The sequence below is a fragment of the Engraulis encrasicolus genome, chromosome 19, assembly GCF_034702125.1.
Source record: "Engraulis encrasicolus isolate BLACKSEA-1 chromosome 19, IST_EnEncr_1.0, whole genome shotgun sequence".
NCBI lineage: Eukaryota > Metazoa > Chordata > Actinopteri > Clupeiformes > Engraulidae > Engraulis > Engraulis encrasicolus.
The window spans coordinates 44,387-63,194 of NC_085875.1; positions in this window are offsets into that span (position 1 = coordinate 44,387).

Genomic DNA, 18,808 nt, shown 5'->3' on the forward strand with positions numbered 1-18,808 from the left:
CATTAAAAATGTAGGCTATTTGAGCTGTTTCCTTCATTTCATGACTAGAGAGGGAACATATTAAATCTAGTATTATATCAATATAACTGTAAACAGCTGATCTTACAAGCATTTGGTAGTTAGCGATGGGTGGAAGACTGAAAAAAGATTAACTGTGGGGAAAATTGTAAAAAATAATAACAATTTTAACAATAAACTAGAAATGCATTCTCACAGAAAATGCTGGAAGCGGGCTTGCCTTTGGGGGCAGAGATGAAACAAAGTACTATTGAGAAAACAAAGCTAAAAGAAATCTTGGAAAAACTCCATCCACCCAGTCAGAAGTCATGGGCCAAACAATTCAGCCATCTTGGATTCAGCCATCTTGAAAGTGTTGTAGCTCTGCGTTTTGGGGATATACTAAATGACATACATGGTATTTTAAGTTGGCTAAGGAACACTGCATATGATATAATTTTGAAAATCAACATGGCTTTGAGCGGGATTCGAACTCACAACCTCCATATCTGTAATCCAACCCCTTTGCCATTGATATTAAATGACATACAATACATGATATTTGAAGTTGGCTAAGGAACACTGCATATGATATCATTTTGAAAATCAACATGGCTTTGACTGGGATTCGAACCCCCAACCTCCATATCTGTAATCCAGCACATTTGCCATGCATACTAAATGACATACATGGCATTTTAAGTTGGCCAAGGAACACTGCATATGATATAATTTTGAAAATCAACATGGCTTTGACTGGGTTTCGAACCCCTAACCTCAATATCTGTAATTCAGCACATTTGCCATCCATACTAAATGATATACATGGCATTTTAAGTCGACCAAGGAACGCTGCATATGATATAATTTAGAAAATCAACATGGCTTTGACTGGGATTCGAACCCCCAACCTCCATATCTGTAATCCAGCACATTTGCCATGCATACTAAATGATATACATGGCATTTTAAGTCGGCCAAGGAACGCTGCATATGATATAATTTAGAAAATCAACATGGCTTTGACTGGGATTCGAACCCCCAACCTCCATATCTGTAATCCAGCACATTTGCCATGCATACTAAATGACATACATGGCATTTTAAGTTGGCCAAGGAACACTGCATATGATATAATTTTGAAAATCAACATGGCTTTGACTGGGTTTCGAACCCCCAACCTCAATATCTGTAATTCAGCACATTTGCCATCCATACTAAATGATATACATGGCATTTTAAGTCGGCCAAGGAACGCTGCATATGATATAATTTAGAAAATCAACATGGCTTTGACTGGGATTCGAACCCCCAACCTCCATATCTGTAATCCAGCACATTTGCCATGCATACTAAATGATATACATGGCATTTTAAGTCGGCCAAGGAACGCTGCATATGATATAATTTAGAAAATCAACATGGCTTTGACTGGGATTCGAACCCCCAACCTCCATATCTGTAATCCAGCACATTTGCCATGCATACTAAATGACATACATGGCATTTTAAGTTGGCCAAGGAACACTGCATATGATATAATTTAGAAAATCAACATGGCTTCGGATGGGATTCGAACCCTCAACCTCCATATCTCTAATGCAGCGGCATGCATTACCACTAAGCCAAGCAGCTAACTGTCATACACAGTCCAGCAAGACTATATTACATTGCATGGAAGAGCTGAACAATAGCCTTCTAGAATGGCTGCTCGCACCTGCTCGTTAAGAATAGAATCTTGAGACAGTGGCAGTTAAGATGGAATCCTTCATTGGGAGCACCTGTTCTGATACTAACTGACAGTTAGTATTGAGCCTTTAACAGGGGAGAAAATGAGAATGAGTTTTTTGTCTTTACAACATCGTTGTAAAAAAACTAAAAGGAGTTGGCACGTGTCCTTTTCACAGATCGGAGTCATGCTTGTGATCTCTCTAACAGTCTTTGAATGAAGTTTATAGGTGAAAGGGTTCAGGCACAAATGGACCTCCGTGTGGGACATGCGCTGATCTCTTGAAAAATGCCCTTTTCGAAAGACTGGGATTCTCCATAGAGCCAGGCCTGGTTTTTTTACAAACCTGCCATTTAAAAAGTATTGGGAGTTGGGAGATGAAACTTTGACAATTTGGAGACATCCCATAGAGCTCGCTAACAACGCGTCAACTAAACTTCTAGGTGAAAGTGTTGATGTTTTATGACCGAAAAAGCCTCCTACACTCTAATCTCTAGAGTGGCGGAACCTTGGTTCATGAAGGTTCCACCATGTTTTTCAATGGGGACCCAGGCTTTCACAAAATCGCCAAAAACGGGAAAACGACAAGAGACACGGAAAAGCCTATTAATATACGCGATCTCCAAGCCGAGCCGGTCGTTTTAGTGTTTGAACGGTGTCTCTATCTCGAAAGGCCTAGGAGGATTTCCATTTTCTATTTTTGCTGCCCCTGCACAAGAACGATAATAATAAACTAGAAATGCATTCTCACAGAAAATGCTGGAAGCGGGCTTGCCTTTGGGGGCAGAGATGAAACAAAGTACTATTGAGAAAACAAAGCTAAAAGAAATCTTGGAAAAACTCCATCCACCCAGTCAGAAGTTATGGGCCAAACAATTCAGCCATCTTGGATTCAGCCATCTTGAAAGTGTTGTAGCTCTGCGTTTTGGGGATATACTAAATGACATACATGGTATTTTAAGTTGGCTAAGGAACACTGCATATGATATAATTTTGAAAATCAACATGGCTTCGAGCGGGATTCGAACTCACAACCTCCATATCTGTAATCCAACCCCTTTGCCATTGATATTAAATGACATACAATACATGATATTTGAAGTTGGCTAAGGAACACTGCCTATGATATCATTTTGAAAATCAACATGGCTTCGACTGGGGTTCGAACCTCCAACCCCCATATCCCTAATTCAGCACATTTGCCATTCATACTAAATGACATACATGGCATTTTAAGTTGACCAAGGAACACTGCATATGATATACTTTTGAAAATCAACATGGCTTTGACTGGGATTCGAACCCCCAACCTCCATATCTGTAATCCAGCACATTTGCCATGCATACTAAATGACATACATGGCACTTTAAGTTGGCCAAGGAACACTGCATATGATGTAATTTTGAAAATCAACATGGCTTTGACTGGGTTTCGAACCCCCAACCTCAATATCTGTAATTCAGCACATTTGCCATCCATACTAAATGATATACATGTATGGCATTTTAAGTCGGCCAAGGAACGCTGCATATGATATAATTTAGAAAATCAACATTGCTTCGTGTGGGTTTTGAACCCTCAACCTCCATATCTCTAATGCAGCAGCATGCATTACCACTAAGCCAAGCAGCTAATTGTCATGCATAGTCCAGCAAGACTATATTACATTGCATTGCAGAGCTGAACAATGGACTTCTAGAATGCTTGCTCGCACCTGCTCGTTAAGAATGGAATCTTGAGACAGTGACAGTTGAAATGGAATCCTTCACTGGCTGCACCTGTTGTGATTGACTGAAAGACAGTTAGTATTGAGCCTTTAACAGGGGAGAAAATGAGAATGAGTTTTTTCTCTTTACAACATCGTTGTAAAAAAACTAAAAGGAGTTGGCACGTGTCCTTTTCACAGATCGGAGTCATGCTTGTGATGTCTCTAACAGTCTTTGAATGAAGTTTATAGGTTAAATTTTTCAGGCACAAATGGACCTCCGTGTGGGACATGCGCTGATCTCTTGAAAAATGCACTTTTCCAAAGACTGGGATTCTCCATAGAGCCAGGTCTGTTTTTTTTACAAACCTGCCATTTAAAAAGTATTGGGAGTTGGGAGATGAAACTTTCACAATTTGGAGACATCCCATAGAGCTCGCTAACAACGCGTCAACTAAACTTCTAGGTGAAAGTGTTGATGTTTTATGACCGAAAAAGCCTCCTACACTCTAATCTCTAGAGTGGCGGAACTGTGGTTCATGGAGGTTCCACCACTATTTTCAATGGGGACCCAGGCTTTCAAAAAATCGCCAAAAACGGGAAAACGACAAGAGACACGGAAAAGCCTATTAGTATACGCGATCTCCAAGCCGAGCCGGTCGTTTTAGTGTTTGAACGGTGTCTCTATCTCGAAAGGCCTAGGAGGAGATCCATTTTCTATTTTTACTGCTGCGCCAGGAGTGTTAGGATGTTACCTGTGATGACGTAACCAGCCGGCCGGATATAGACCGGTCGGGCTTATTGCTGTACTGTTCACCCGGTGTCTGTCATTAAACACCACACTCAACTTGATCCTCGCGTTTGTGATTTCTGGACTATTTCCCTTTATTGGCGTGGTGGCAGCGCTTCTCGAACTCACGTTTCCAAATGAAGATGGATTAAACTCCGCGTGGGCTTCGGTGTCCGGTCTGAGGGAATCACAGGTGGATTATAAAAGCCATCTCCAAGACGCGACGGTGAAAGTAGGTCAACATGGCGGCTTCACACAGAGCACCGAAGCAGTGGTGTTTGACGAAGATTGAAACAGTGAATTCGTTCGAGAACTGGCGGCAGAATTTACTCTACACGCTGTCGTTGGATAATGAGTTTGCTCCGTTCCTGGTCAGCGGCGTGCAGTGGGAGAAGAAGTCCAAAGCTTCGCCATTCAGAGGATTTACTGATGATGCGGAGCCTGTGCCTGCTGCGCAGCGCCGTACACGGCAACGCAAAGTAAGCATGCTTGAACTGATGCTCGGACAGATCGCAAATTATTGCCCCGTAATTTCACGCCTTTCTATTGTGAAAAATTCAACTTCTGCTGACCAAATATGGCAAACAATTCGCCAGCACTATGGCTTTCAGTGCACTGGGGCTCATTTCATTGACTTTGCTGCTATAAAGTTAAAGCCTAATGAAAGACCTGAGGACTTATACCAACGTCTAATGGCATTTATGGAGGATAATTTACTGCATAAAGACTGTGGCATTAGCCATATGGGGGTTGCTGTGACAGAAGATGAAGAACTTTCCCCCTCTTTGGAGAACTTTATTGTGCTTACATGGCTGCGTTTGATACACACTGACTTGCCTAGGCTGGTAAAACAGCGGTATGGCACTGAACTGAGGTCGCGCACACTAGCCTCCATAAAGCCCGAAATTTCACAAGCCCTGGAGTCATTGCTGGAGGAGGTGCAGGCCTCTGAGGATGCTAGGGCAATGCGAGCTGCTGTGTCCGAGCGCCCCAAAAGGAGGAGTTTCCCTGGCCGGCAAGAGAGAGCCTGTCCACTGTGCAGAGAGGCCAGGAGGCCAGACAGCCATTTTCTCAGTAAGTGCCCCTTTCTCCCTCCTCATGACAAGTCATACATGGCAAAGGCCCGCAGGGTACTCGACGGGCAGAATGATGCGTCAGACTGCGCTGAAGAGGATGAAGCTGCGTCGCCCTCTCTCGTGCAGCGTGTGTTAATAAAACAGTCCCCTTATCTTGATGCCTTTCACAACCACCTCCCTGTGCGACTCACCATTGACAGTGGAGCCACTGGCAACATGATGAGGGCCTCCTGTGCTACGAGACTGGGCATTACAGTTACAAGCAGTACACAGTCTGCGCACCAGGCAGATGGCTCGTCCCCCTTGAGGGTCATGGGGGAAACACGGACTTACTTCCAAAGAGACAATCAGAGACTTTACTTTGAGGGGCTCATAGTGGAAAATCTTGATTCAGACATTTTAGCTGGCATCCCATTCATGACACAAAACGATGTGTCAGTCAGACCTGCCAAGCACCAGGTGTGTCTGGGTGACAACATCTACAGCTATGGGTCACAGACCGTGGCCACAGACAGACACGCTGTGCGGCGCGCCCACGTGATACGCGCCCATGCTAGAGCTACAGTGTGGCCCGGGGAGTACATCGAGCTGGATCTCCCTCCCGACTTGTGCGACGGGGACAAAGAGCTGGCCATCGAGCCTCACGTGGGCACCTGTCAAGAACTGACCGACACACAGCAGTGGCCTGCGCCTGCCATGGTGAGGAGTGTGTCTGGGAAAATCCGCATCCCCAACTTCACCGGGCAGCCACAGCTGGTATGCCGAAATGCCCATGTCTGCCAAGTGCGTCCCACTTATGTGCCCTCTTCTAGCGACGCGACGGTCACACCACCCCACATGCCTGTGTCAGCCAATTCACCTCTCCACCGCTCCGCTACGCACTCCAGCCTTGTGCGTCTGGACCCAGACAACATAATGCCTCCAGACATTAGAGACAGTTTCTGTGCTCTGCACAGCGAATTTGACGAGGTGTTTGACCCACACTTTAAGGGGTACAATGGCGCCGTTGGTCCTTTCCAAGCCAGAGTGCATATGGGGCCAGTCCAACCCCCACAGCGCAAAGGCAGGGTGCCACAATACTCCAGAGGCCAGCTTCAGGAGCTCCAGACACAGTTCGACGCGTTGGAGGAGATGGGGGTCTTCAGAAAGCCAGAAGATGTTGACATTGATGTTGAGTACGTTAAACCCCTCGTTCCTCGTCAAGAAGTCTGATGGCGGCTTCCGACTTGTCACAGCGTTCGCCGACGTCGGACGGTACAGTAAGCCACAGCCCTCATTAATGCCAGATGTCAACTCGACTCTTCGTCTGATAGCCCAGTGGAAATACATCATCGCGACGGACCTCACAAAAGCCTTCTATCAGATCCCGCTATCCAGAGACTCATGGAAGTACTGTGGTGTCGTCACTCCATTCAAGGGCGTGCGTGTCTATGTGCGAAGTGCGATGGGCATGCCAGGGTCTGAAACGGCACTGGAGGAGCTGACATGCAGAGTGTTCGGGGAGCTGCTGGAACAAGGACAGGTCGCCAAAGTAGCCGATGACTTATATTGTGGAGCAGACACGCTTGAGGGCCTGGCAGCAGTGTGGAGGAGAGTGCTGTCAGCGTTGCGACAATGCGGATTACATCTGTCAGCCACCAAGACCACCGTTGCTCCAGTACAGACCACCATCCTGGGCTGGGTGTGGCGACAGGGAACTATCCAGGCCAGTCCACACCGCGTGTCTGCCCTGGCATCATGCCCTGCACCAAAGACTGTAACGGGGCTGCGCTCGTTCATCGGAGCATACAAGGTGCTGTCTCGTGTGCTCAAGGACTGCGCAAGTGTGCTCGCCCCCCTGGATGACGCCATTGCTGGGCGTGAGTCCAAGGACATCATTCACTGGTCAGAAGAGTTGCTCAGCGCTTTCAAACGTGCACAGAATGCGCTGTCTTCACATCACGCCATCACCCTGCCCCAGCCTGAAGATCAGCTGTGGATTGTTACGGATGGTGCAGTCAGGGAGCCTGGCCTGGGTGCTACGCTCTACGTCACTCGGGAGAGCACCGTGAAGATTGCAGGATATTTCAGTGCAAAGCTGCGTAAGACTCAGGTGTCCTGGCTGCCGTGTGAAGTCGAGGCCTTGTCCATCGCTGCTGCCGTGAAGCACTTTGCACCGTACATAATACAGTCTGCTCTGAAGGCATGTGTATTAACTGACAGTAAACCCTGTGTGCAGGCCTTTGAAAAGCTGTGTAGAGGAGAATTCTCAGCGAGCCCACGGGTCACCACGTTCCTTTCCACGGCCAGCCGCTTCCAGGTCCAGATACGTCATGTGGCAGGTGCAGCCATTCTGCCATCTGACTTTGCCAGCCGCAATGCACCAGAGTGCACCAGCCCGGTGTGCCAAGTCTGCACCTTTGTCCGTTCCACTGCCGAGGCTGTTGTTGGCCAGGTCAGCTTGAGTGACGTCATAGGAGGGTCCCAGAAGTTACCCTTCACCAGCAGGTCAGCATGGCTGGCTATACAGTCAGACTGCTCTGACCTCAGGAGGACGGGGGCCCATCTCCGTCAGGGGACAAGGCCTTCAAAGAAACTGACCAACATCCGTGATGTGAAGCGGTACTTGAACGTCGCTACAGTAGCCAAGGACGGCCTCTTGGTCGTTCGTCGACACACTCCCCTTGCCGCTTCAACAGACTGCATCATCGTGCCCAGGTCTGTTCTGGATGGTTTACTCACCGCACTTCACATCACTCTGGACCACCCTACGTACGGCCAGTTGAAGACTGTTGTACAGCGCTACTTCTATGCGTTGGACATGGACTCTACTATGCGGCGCATCACCGATGGGTGCCACCAGTGTGTGGCGCTGAGAAAAGCACCAGTATTCGTGCGCGACCAGACAACCGGTGATCCTCCCGAAGTCGTGGGCTCAGCTTTCGCAGCAGATGTCTTCAGGCGGGAGCGGCAGTGCATTCTTGTGGTTCGAGAGTGTGTCACATCATTTACCATGGCCGCCCTCATTGAAGACGAGCGCCGCGAGACTCTCAGGGAAGCCCTGCTCCGCTTGTGTGTGGGGCTCTGTCCTCTCGACGGTCCTCCAGCAGTGGTCAGAACTGACCCAGCGCCAGGCTTCGCCGCACTGGCTGGGGACGAGACCCTGTCTAAGCACAGGGTGTCCATCGAAGTGGGAAGGGTCAAGAATATCAACAAAAACCCTGTTGCCGAGCGAGCTATCCAAGAACTCCAGGGTGAGATTCTGCGCATTGAGCCTAATTGCAGAGCTGTTACCCCCTTGCTGCTCTCCCTCGCCACTGCACGCCTGAACAGTCGGGTGAGGTCTCGTGGGTTGTCTGCCCGTGAAATGTTGTTCCAGAGAGACCAGTTCTCCCACAGACAACTGCCCGTTGATGACCAGGATCTCATCATGTCACAGCACTCGCAGCGGGTCTCCAACCACCCTCACAGTATGAGGTCCAAGACACCATCTGGTCGTGTGCCTGTGCCTATCCCTGTGCACTCAGGAGATCTTGTCTACCTTTACGGGGATCGCAACAAGTCCAAAGCACGGGACCGGTACCTGGTCGTCGGGGTAGATGGAGCATGGTGCAACATTCAGAAGTTTGCTGGGTCCCAGTTGCGCCGCACCTCCTACAGAGTCAAGCTGAGTGATTGCTACAGAGTGGAGGACGCAACCAACACCCTGAGTGGGCCGACAGCCGAGTGCCCTGGAACTAGCGACGATTCCGATGAGGGGTCGGAGGACCCTCCACCACAGGTCCCTGATACGCCCCCAGCAATCGCAGAGCCTCCTGCTGACTCGTACTTGCCACGTGACGACGTGAACCAAGAGGAGTCAGTGCCAAGTGGTGACACGCACGCGCTGGCTTACCCCGATGGCATGCTAGACGACGTGCCCCTACCGGAGAGCATGCCCAGGCGCTCTGGAAGGTCGCGACGCATGCCTCAGAGACTGGGTGATTATGTGTCACATTGAGGACTACTTGTTGATTATTGATTGATGTGTTTATGATAATCTTTGATATTTGTGGGACTCTTGGGTGGTGGTATTTCACAGGGGGGGGTAATATTTTGAAGAAAAGAGGGTAGCGCCAGGAGTGTTAGGATGTTACCTGTGATGACGTAACCAGCCGGCCGGATATAGACCGGTCGGGCTTATTGCTGTACTGTTCACCCGGTGTCTGTCATTAAACACCACACTCAACTTGATCCTCGCGTTTGTGATTTCTGGACTATTTCCCTTTATTGGCGCTGCCCTGCACAAGACCAAGCTATAAACTAGAAATGCATTCTCACAGAAAATGCTGGAAGCGGGCTTGCCTTTGGGGGCAGAGATGAAACAAAGTACTATTGAGAAAACAAAGCTAAAAGAAATCTTGGAAAAACTCCATCCACCCAGTCAGAAGTTATGGGCCAAACAATTCAGCCATCTTGGATTCAGCCATCTTGAAAGTGTTGTAGCTCTGCGTTTTGGGGATATACTAAATGACATACATGGTATTTTAAGTTGGCTAAGGAACACTGCATATGATATAATTTTGAAAATCAACATGGCTTCGAGCGGGATTAGAACTCACAACCTCCATATCTGTAATCCAACCCCTTTGCCATTGATATTAAATGACATACAATACATGATATTTGAAGTTGGCTAAGGAACACTGCATATGATATCATTTTGAAAATCAACATGGCTTCGACTGGGGTTCGAACCTCCAACCCCCATATCCCTAATTCAGCACATTTGCCATTCATACTAAATGACATACATGGCATTTTAAGTTGGCCAAGGAACACTGCATATGATATAATTTTGAAAGTCAACATGGCTTTGACTGGGATTCGAACCCCCAACCTCCATATCTGTAATCCAGCACATTTGCCATGCATACTAAATGACATACATGGCATTTTAAGTTGGCCAAGGAACACTGCATATGATGTAATTTTGAAAATCAACATGGCTTTGACTGGGTTTCGAACCCCCAACCTCAATATCTGTAATTCAGCACATTTGCCATCCATACTAAATGATATACATGGCATTTTAAGTCGGCCAAGGAACGCTGCATATGATATAATTTAGAAAATCAACATGGCTTCAGGTGGGTTTCGAACCCTCAACCTCCATATCTCTAATGCAGCGGCATGCATTACCACTAAGCCAAGCAGCTAATTGTCATGCATAATCCAGCAAGACTATATTACATTGCATTGCAGAGCTCAACAATAGACTTCTAGAATGCTTGCTCGCACCTGCTCGTTAAGAATGGAATCTTGAGACAGTGACAGTTGAAATGGAATCCTTCACTGGCTGCACCTGTTGTGATTGACTGAAAGACACTTAGTATTGAGCCTTTAACAGGGGAGAAAATGAGAATGAGTTTTTTGTCTTTACAACATCGTTGTAAAAAAACTAAAAGGAGTTGGCACGTGTCCTTTTCACAGATCGGAGTCATGCTTGTGATCTCTCTAACAGTCTTTGAATGAAGTTTATAGGTTAAAATTTTCAGGCACAAATGGACCTCCGTGTGGGACATGCGCTGATCTCTTGAAAAATGCACTTTTCGAAAGAATGGGATTCTCCATAGAGCCAGGCCTGTTTTTTTTACAAACCTGCCATTTAAAAAGTATTGGGAGTTGGGAGATGAAACTTTCACAATTTGGAGACATCCCATAGAGCTCGCTAACAACGCGTCAAATAAACTTCTAGGTGAAAGTGTTGATGTTTTATGACCGAAAAAGCCTCCTACACTCTAATCTCTAGAGTGGCGGAACTTTGGTTCATGAAGGTTCCACCATAGTTTTCAATGGAGACCCAGGCTTTAACAAAATCGCCAAAAACGGGAAAACGACAAGAGACACGGAGAAGCCTATAACGAGACGCGATCTCCAAGCCGAGCCGGTCGTTTTAGTGTTTGAACGGTGTCTCTATCTCGAAAGGCCTAGGAGGAGATCCATTTTCTATTTTTACTGCTGCCCTGCACAAGAACGATAATAAGAAACAGGACTTAGAGATTACTATAATCGGGCCTTGCTCTGCAAGAGCTCTGCTCTTGCTCCGCAAGCCCGCTTAATAAATAATAAGAAACAGGACTTAGAGATTACTATAAACGGGCCTTGCTCTGCAAGGGCCATGCTCTGCATGGTCCTTGCTCCGCAAGCCCGCTTAATAATAATAATAATAGAAAGATCGATCTTTGGATGGATGAATCGATTATCGGAAATTAATGTGTGAATCGATTTAAAATCGATTCATCGATTTTTTCAACACAGCTCTACTTGCCGTCCTTGCATTCAAAATTAGAAGGCGGGGACAATAACTTCTCATAATTTCATCAGCCAACAAATCATCTATTTTCTTCTCCCCTTAAAACTCGTCACTCCATCCCAACTCAAAGTTACTCGTCTTCGCTGTTAAAAGAAGAAGCGATGGCATTTGTCTCAAAAATGAAAAAACTATAGCTATGGTTTGTTTGATGATATTACATCACATGGCATTTGGGGTTCGTGTTTTTTTTTAAAAGTCAAGACCACTAGTCTACTCTGAAATGTATTTGATTCTATTCTATTGCTTTGCACACTAAATGCGCCATGTTAACGTGTTAATGCAGACAAAAGTTCTTCTATTAGGCCGCCTATAACTTTGACGCAGATGAAATAACAACAATGCTGCACAACGCAACTGGCATTTCCGAAAGCTGTGTAGATGTCTCTGGCAGGCCGCGGGGAGGTTGCACTGTGCATAAAATTAATCCATGAATAGTTTAAAGTGAAAATTGCACTACTGCCAGGAACAGCCCCGTGCGTATGTTGAAGAGAGCTACCCGACGCGGTTGAGAATATAGGGATGGTCCTCCATAAAAGATCGATCCACAAAGTTTTGGATCGATATCAGATTTTTCCAACGTGAATCGATATTGGATCGTGAATCGATTTTTTGAACACAGCCTTAGTACTGACTGGACTGAGGACACCATCAGGAATGCCTGTGTCTGTGGCGCCCACCTTATATCTGAAGTTATCGTGACTATCCATTTTCTTATTTCGCAAAAAAACACCTGGCTAGTTTTGTTACAAATGTGAGTAAATGGTCGATTCTGCTCCAGCAATGCAGCCCGATTACATCACATCTGTGTACAAACAGTTAAGGGGTCTACAGTATTAGTGTATAAACATCCTTCACCATATGATCTTCGTCTTCCACCTGCTGGCCATCCTATAAAGGGGTAGACACAAGAGGTAAATAAATAAAGGGATGAAACAAACAATCACGGGACAAAAGGATAGTTTTATACAGGTATTATAACCAAACACAGACAAAATGAGTAGTCAGTCACTATTAAAACCAACCTCGGCAAAGGCCATCCTCTTGTTTAGCTGGCTGATGACATATCTTCCTGCTGCTTCCCAAGGCTCGCTCTTCTCCCTCTCCCTCTTCAGCTGTGCGGTCTCTTTCTTCAACTGTGCGATCTCCTCCCTCAGGTCATGGGTTTGCTGCTCAAACTCGTGCTCCAGCTGCTCTCTCTGCTCCTGTAATGCATCACGGCAGGTAATTCAAACTCACTCCAGAACCTTCCTTTGGACTTCATTCTGCCATAACATACCGCCACTTATATAGCTACAAAAATTAACAATTTAGTTTGCATTACATCTTACATTATATTTTATTGCAATGTTCCATTATTGAATTGCTATGTGTTTGGTAAATGGCTAAATAACTAACTCCATGTCCCATTTCCTCAGACCTTCAGTTTAGCACTCAGGGCCTGCTGGTGTTCCACACAGGCTTTCTGTTTCTCCTCCTCCTTCTTGGTCTCCAGCCGCATGATACTCTCATCGCTCTTCTTCTTCAACTCGCGCAGTTCTTGCTGCAGTATCGCCATGCGACGCTTCAAAAGCCCTTCACGCTGCTCTGCGTCCTCCCTCCTGACCCTATGTTCTGGGGGGAAGGGTTGCAGAAATTTAGAGGGCTGGAGATGGTCTTTTTTCACTTGAAAGATGCTGTAAGAAAAAAATATCAAAAGACGTGATTAAGCTAATATGACTCATTTTCACTATACTTTTTCTTTTTTTTGTACACATCATATTGTACATGACTCCAGAATGATTCAGTTCAATGTAGTAGTAAACTGGCAAGGCCTCTAGAGATCTTCTGCAGTTGTTATCATAGCTTGTAATACACCATATGAAAGATTGGTGTGTGAAGTACACGGATATTACCACATACAGCAGTGTTTCCCAACCTTTTTTGAGCCAGGGCACACTTTTTCCATTCAAAAAATCTCGCGGCACACCACCAACCAAAAATGATGAAATAATGACAACAAATTATAGTAGCCGCCTATTAACAATATAGTCAGTCTTATAAAAGTGTCTTGTATAGCAATCAAATAAACACAAAATGTATTTTTTAAAATCAGCTTTTATATTTCATCTTTCAAATAAAGAGTGCACTTAACGTGTCCACTTCTTAAGGAAGCTATAAACTTCAAAGTAGGCCTAGGTCTACTATTTACAAATTGGTATTCTGTCCAAAAGCATTCTATTAGCAGGAATACAGAAAATACTGCTTATTCTGACAGTAGCAATGATATTTAGGAAAGATTTCACTGTTATAATATGAATATGCATGTATAAATATCAATCTCTGATCAATGCCTTGCAAAATGTTTCCTCTGATTGCGTCTCCATTCACAAAACGCACATTGGCCAGGAGTTGCGCATGTCCAGTTGCGCAGCCCCGTCAAGTTGCAACACAAATTTCTCACGGATACAAATCTTTCCCAAAACCACACTTTCGATGTCAGCAGACATGTCATCAATGTCTGAAATTTGTGTTATTTGAGAGAGGGACTTTGGCTATTTCTTTAACCGCTTCAGGTCCTAGCATCTCATTTACAATGGCTTTGCAGGCAGGTAGCGTCTCTGCCACTGTGTGACTTTTTTTTATTTAGCTACAAGTTTAGCTAGCTAGCTTTAAGGGCTCTCTCGTTTACCTTTTTCCTTCATAAATATTGCTTGGTTCTCTGTCTGCTTACGCAGGCCAGCAAAATCGTACGCACTCTTGTTTTGTGAAGGGTGTTTCGTTTACATACCAAGCACAATGGAATCGGTGCCGTTGCATCCCACGTACAAGTACTGGTAGTCCTAAATCCAAATGAAATGTAACTCTATTGTATTGACTCGAGCTCGCGGTTTTTATTGCCTTCTTTTGACAGCTACTACAATGCAATTCGCTACCTGCTGCTGCCACCTAGTGATAAGGAATTATTACATGATTAGGACGCCAGTCAACAGTAGACACTACTGGGTGACATATTGGCATTATTTGCTGATAATAATGAATTCGGTTTTTTTTTTGTTTTTTTTAAACAAGAATTTTCCACGGCACACCTGACGATCTCTCACGGCACACTAGTGTGCCGCGGCACAGTGGTTGGGAAACACTGACATACAGTATTTGGTGCATCCAATTGCATAGCAACGGCTGCAAAGCATTTTCCTTAGCAACCAGCATCAATGATACCGTGTCTTGGGGATTCCACTGTTATGATGTCTGAATCCTGACAATTTGTCCAAAATGCCATATGTTTTTTTTTTAACCTTCAAGATGTCCTTAATAATAATTCGAGGTAATATTCTCACTACGCATTTTTAATTGTATTTTACATCACACAAAAAACTACTTCAAATTTCAGGATCAATACTATTTGCAATTACGGGATCAGCAATGGGTTCCCCAGTGGCGCCCAATTACGCCAACTTGTTTATGGGGAAATTTGAGGTTGATTTTGTGTATGTAATTTTTGATTTATTGATGATATATTCTTCGTGTGGAGTGGTACTGAAACAGCTCTCCAAGAGTTCTACAATTATATAAAATACCAGACTAACAACCATTAAATTCACCATGGAGTTTGATCGCAATGAAATTGCATTCCTCAACGTTCTTGTAAGGAGGTGGAGTGATACTGACAGTTTGCAGACGGGATTGTACAGAAAACAAACAGATAGAAACACTTTCTTGCAATATGACAGTTACCATCTACCTGCACTAAAGAGGTCGCTACCTTACAGGCAATTGTTGCGCATCAAGCGCATCTGCAGCTCTGAGGAGTCCTTTGAGATGCATGAGCAGGCGCTGTGTGAGAGGTTTAAAACCCGTGGCTACAAGGAAAATAATTTATCGCAACAATTGGACAAAGTTCGTAAGGTGCCTAGAACACAACTGTTAAGCCCTAGCACTAAGGTAAAGTCAGAAGGAGTGGCCATGGTCTCCACTTATAGCCCGATATCACAGTCATTTAAACATGTCATTGAGAAATATTGGCACATCCTTGAGCGATCCACAGGTTTCATCAGTTTCAGACACGCCCGCAATATTTTTATAAAAGGTCATCCAGTCTCAGAGACATTAGTGAAAACTCTACCCAAAAGACCCACGTCACATTTTGTATCTGTTGTATCTAACGGTAATGTTCCGTGCCATAATTGTGTACAGTGTCACAATGTTGAAACCAAAGTCTATCACTCATCCTAAGACGGGGCGGAACTTTTCTGTTAGGGGAAGAATCACATGCAGAACGCAGTTTGTTGTATATGTTTTGAAGTGTCCTTGTAATCTCATGTATGTTGGTAAAACTAAACGAGAACTTAAAACAAGAATATGTGAGCATTAAGTGCGCCATAAGAAACAGAGACGAGAAGTCCTCAGTGGCGCGCCACTTTTACGAACTTAAACATGATGTGAGTGACCTGAAATTTTGCGGGGTGGAGACAGTAGCGATGCCTAGAAGGGGCGGGGATAGGGATAGGCTACTTCTTCAAAGGGAATGCACTTGGATACACCAACTAGACACAATGATGCCAAATGGACTAAATGAAGGAATTGTTTTGAGTTGTTTTTTGTGATGTATTTTTGGTTTGGTTTCACAAATAAGATGTAAAAATGTAAAAAAGAAAAAAGAAAAAGTTTTATGTCCAAACGGTTTCATGTAACAATGTTGATTGGTTGAAAAGCGATGGGTGGACACTTGGGGCTTTGATTATATTGTGTGCACCTGCTGGATGAAATGTTTGCCCGACACTGAAGAAGGTTAACCCCGAAACGTCTGACGGGCAATAAACCACAAAACTTGGAGTGCTCTCCTGCTCTTTATTTTTATTTCTATTTTTATTATTTTTATATTCTCGAGGAATGAGCACCCAGTTGTTCACTTTGTTTGAGTTGAGTGTGTTACACCCCTTAGTTTAATTGTACATCACCCCACAATGCTCCAGACGTTTCAGCTCTATATAGTAGTAAACTGACAAGGCCTCTGGAGCCATTCTACGATTGGCTAGCATAGCTTGTTGTATACCATATAAAAGCTTGGCGTGTCTAGTGTATGGATCATATATTTGGTGTACCTATTTGCTTAGCAAGGGTTCCTAGGCAAAGCATTTTCCTTAGCAATCAAAATCAGTGCTACAGTACAGATGTACACTCACCTGCTACTTCATTAGGTACACCTTGCTAGTGCTGGGCAGGGCTAAGGAAATAGGTACACCACATATCTGTGTACTTCACACAAAAATGGGGTAATATAGGTATTGGAAATGATACATTTTCTGATCCCTTAAAATCAAGGCAGTATTTTAGGGTTTGAACATTGTTTCTCTGATGCCACCGTATTAAAAGACAGATGATTTAGGCGGAAATGAGTCTCTGAGTCGATGTTTGAAGAGCTACAGGGTGATGCTCAACCAAAATGTTCACAAAAGGACTTGAATGAAAGCTCAGTCTCCTCTTCTCTATTATACCAAACATGACAAAATAAAATATCCCCATATGTCTTTAACAAAGGCCAGTAGAAACATATGTATGCACCCATCTTAAAAATGTTTGGGTTGTCACTTTAACCCTCTGGTTCTGTTACGGTCAAAAATGACCGTTTTGAAACTTCATTCTTAAATAACTTCTCTATTTTTCATCATATCCTCCAGCTTACCTATTCAAATGGTCAAAATGAAATATAATGAAATTCCTAAAGAATTCTGGAAGATACACCAACTTGTTACATTCATGGTGTTTCGGTCAAAAATGACCGGACCATTAATTTACATCTCCCAAAGTTATATACAGTTTATATTACATTCATTTTACCCTCATATTCTTTTTGTTAGGCTTTTCAGAATGCAACCATATGTCTCACATTAGTATAGATGTTTACAGTTAGTTGAAATACTTGAAAAAAGTAAAGGTGTTCCAAACGGCCTGAAAGCCTTTGAGAGGCCCTAGACTCCAGAGGGTTAATAAAACGAATTGGTGCAAGATAAGAAAAAAGTCTACAAATCACTAAAACAAAGCAGAAATATAGCTGCAAGCAGCAATGCGGGGCCAAGCAGTAAACTTGCCAAAGTTGCCATGGCAACAGAAGGAACTGCAGCGCCCCCTTTGGCCCAAATCTCGCCAATGTTGGGGTGCATTCCTTGGAGGGGAAAATGGGGAGAGAGACGGGGAGGGTAGGCAAAGGAGGCTGGGAATCAAACCCGGGTCAGCCGCATGATAGACGAGTGCCCTACCGGTTGGCCATGGCAGGGCCTGTGCTGCCCTTGATTTATATTGAGTAACACATTTCCATTCCCTCTCAAATTAGTCTATAAAATATCAGCAAGTCATTTCTATACTTGAGAGGCTTGCTTTTTGGACAGCAATTATAATCCTCTGTGATCATTCTATTTAGTAAAATTGTTTATATGACATACAATATTATGGAAAAGAATCGGGAGCCTACTGAAAATAGATATGTCCTTGAAATCCTAAACATAAGAATCCTATAGGCTGCAATGTAATGTTGGCCAGCCTTTTGAGAGACTGGTCTGAGGAATTGGTGTATATGTCACCGGGGTGACTACACACAATGGGGCGGAACTAATATGTGTTCCCCGTTTCCTTTAGGGAGCGGTTTCGGTGTAGCCATCCGGAACAAAGATGGCGGCTCACTGTCCCAAAATGTAAACACGGCAGCCAGCCTAGCAAGGCTAATGGTTTATAATCGTGCCCTGTTAATTCATTATTGTCCCAATGCAGCCCAGCTGGACAGGGGAAGAAAATTCGCTCCAACGATTGGTGTGTTTGAGAGGGGGAGCTGTAGCGAAGGGGAGTAGAGTTGCCCAGCTGGGACTCGAACCCAGACCTTTTGAGGTAGTAAACCGGGGCTCTGACCGCTACACCAAAGAGCCAGGCTCGTTGGCATGTTAGTCAGAACACACCCACAACCCTAGTGATGGTCACTCCATCACACTGCCTTCCCCTTCGGGAAGCGCACCCGTGCACTTCACACACTCATGGTGTACCTCACGCATCTGCCCATCATGCTTCTCCCATCCAGTGTGCCCCGTCATCAATGCTTCACCCATCACTGGGGTACCTCACACCGGGGTCACCAATCCTGGGGGTCCCTCACATGGAATTACGGCTCACACACAATGGGTACGCTTCCGATGGCCTCACGGTACCATC